The sequence below is a fragment of the Chrysochloris asiatica genome, unplaced genomic scaffold (genome assembly GCF_000296735.1).
Source record: "Chrysochloris asiatica unplaced genomic scaffold, ChrAsi1.0 scaffold00268, whole genome shotgun sequence".
Classification (NCBI taxonomy): domain Eukaryota; kingdom Metazoa; phylum Chordata; class Mammalia; order Afrosoricida; family Chrysochloridae; genus Chrysochloris; species Chrysochloris asiatica.
The window spans coordinates 2,902,312-2,904,330 of record NW_006408786.1 but is presented as its reverse complement, the minus strand read 5'-3'; the positions used below and the strand labels follow the sequence as shown (position 1 = coordinate 2,904,330).

Sequence of the window (2,019 nt, the reverse complement as noted above, 5' to 3'; positions counted from 1 at the left end):
TAGAACCATGGCAGTGAGATGATATACGATGGAATGAATGTAAAACTAAAGTTCTCCCATGTAAACTATCATATAATTCACAATAAAACATTAAACACACACACACACACACACACACTCAAAATATAAGGAAGTTTAGCATCTGATGGTGAAGCTGCAGTTAAAGCCATAAGCTGCAGACCAAAATGTCATCAATTTGAATCTACTAGCCAAACCATGGGAGAAGAATGTGGCAGTCTGCATCTGTAAAAGATTTGCAGCCTTGGAAACACTCTGTTTACTTTAACTCTTAACAAGATAACATAGGGTTGCTATGAGTTGGAATCAACTAACAATTGTGGGGTTTGGGATCATGTTTACATCTTAGTGTAGAAATAGAGTGGGCTGGCACTCAGCATCCATTCCTCAATCTTTGGTTTGTTTTCTTGTATTACATAGAATGGTAATTAGTAAACTATATTTTCTAGGAACATTAAAATCAAGAGTTTTGTATGTAATTATAAGGATATTGGCCAAATGTACAGCAGAGAATCAGAGGAAAAAATAAGTCAAGTACATTGTTCTAACCAATTATGTGGCTAAGAATAGCAGGATAGCATCATGTTATTTAGAAAAAACTGAAAGCAAGTTGCCAGATCAATAGTGTCTTAGGTATAAAAAAGTGATGTGTCAATACTTTGTTAAATAAGCAAAAATCTAAGAAATACAGTGAGTCTGGAACTAACTATAAAAACAAAATATTCATACAATCTGGTTTGCAAGAAACGTGTCATGCTCATGGAACCAATAATTTCAGTGGCCTCTTCTTGACTCCATCTCCTTCCTGTTGATAGAATAGGTATCAATGTTGTTAGCTGATCTGGTTTTCACTGATATTCTGGGATTCATCTCCAACTTCTGAAGTATATACCAGCAGTTCACTTCACAATTTAATAAACACATAATTAAAGTTTCTGCTGAAACTGTTTAAGGAGAATGCTACCTAAAGAAAATAATCTAGAGAGGTCTAAACATTGATCACAAGAAATAAACTCCAATATGGGATTCTAGAAGTTGGTATCTCCAGTTTTTAGCTTTGGGGCCAATATCAATGCTCTTCCAATGGAATAATTGAATGCTGGTATTACATGACTCCCAGTGGAAGACCTATCTCATATTGAGTCATCTGTAGTTGACGTGAAGAAATTGTCTGGTGTAGTGAAAATTTTGGTTTATAGAAGAGATTCTGAAAAAAATACACAAGAAGAAATTGTTTCTGGAAATAATGTAAACTTGTGAGGTGATGATGATAGGATTTAAATCTTCATGATTTTGAGCTCTGTTATTCATAAGTAACTGTGCAGTCATGATAAAAATCATTCCATTATGTAGAGAATGTTTCTCAGTTGAAAAGTTTTCTTAGACCCTGCTTTGTGTCCTTATTTCTAAGACCATAGATAAAAGGGTTCAACATGGGGATGACCACAGTGTACATCACTGAGGCTACTGCAGTGACCCTGGAGTTTTGAGTGGCAGCAGAACAAAGATAAACTTCAAGACCTGTGCCATAGAACAAGGAAATGACTGAGAGGTGAGACCCACAAGTAGAAAAGGCTTTATACTAGCCCTCAGCTGATGAAATTCTCAAAATGGAGGACACAATCTTACTGTAAGAGAAAAGGATCTCAGTGAATGGAATAACACCCAGAAGTCCAGTTATAAATTACATGGCTAAGTCATTGAGGAAAGTGTCAGAACAATCAAGTTGGAGTACCTAATTAATTTCACAGAAAAAGTGGGATATTTCCAATTCTGTACAAAAAGACATTCATAAAACCAGTAAGCTATGTAATAGAGACTCCAGATCACTCAATAACCAGGATGCCAAAAGCATGAGACCACAGAACTTGGGCTTCATGATAATCCTGTAGTGCAATGGGTGACAGACGGCCACAAACCAGTCATAGGCCATCACTATTAAGAGGAACGTAGAGAAGCCAAAGCAAATGGAAAAATTGAAGAGGTGCAAGAGCTGAACAG

At 36.2% G+C, this 2,019-nt stretch overlaps 1 pseudogene; it reads right to left on the bottom strand.

Moving 5' to 3' along the window:
- Nucleotides 1-1,381: 1,381 nt before the first annotated feature.
- Nucleotides 1,382-1,981, bottom strand: LOC102819707 (annotated as a pseudogene).
- Nucleotides 1,982-2,019: the final 38 nt, after the last annotated feature.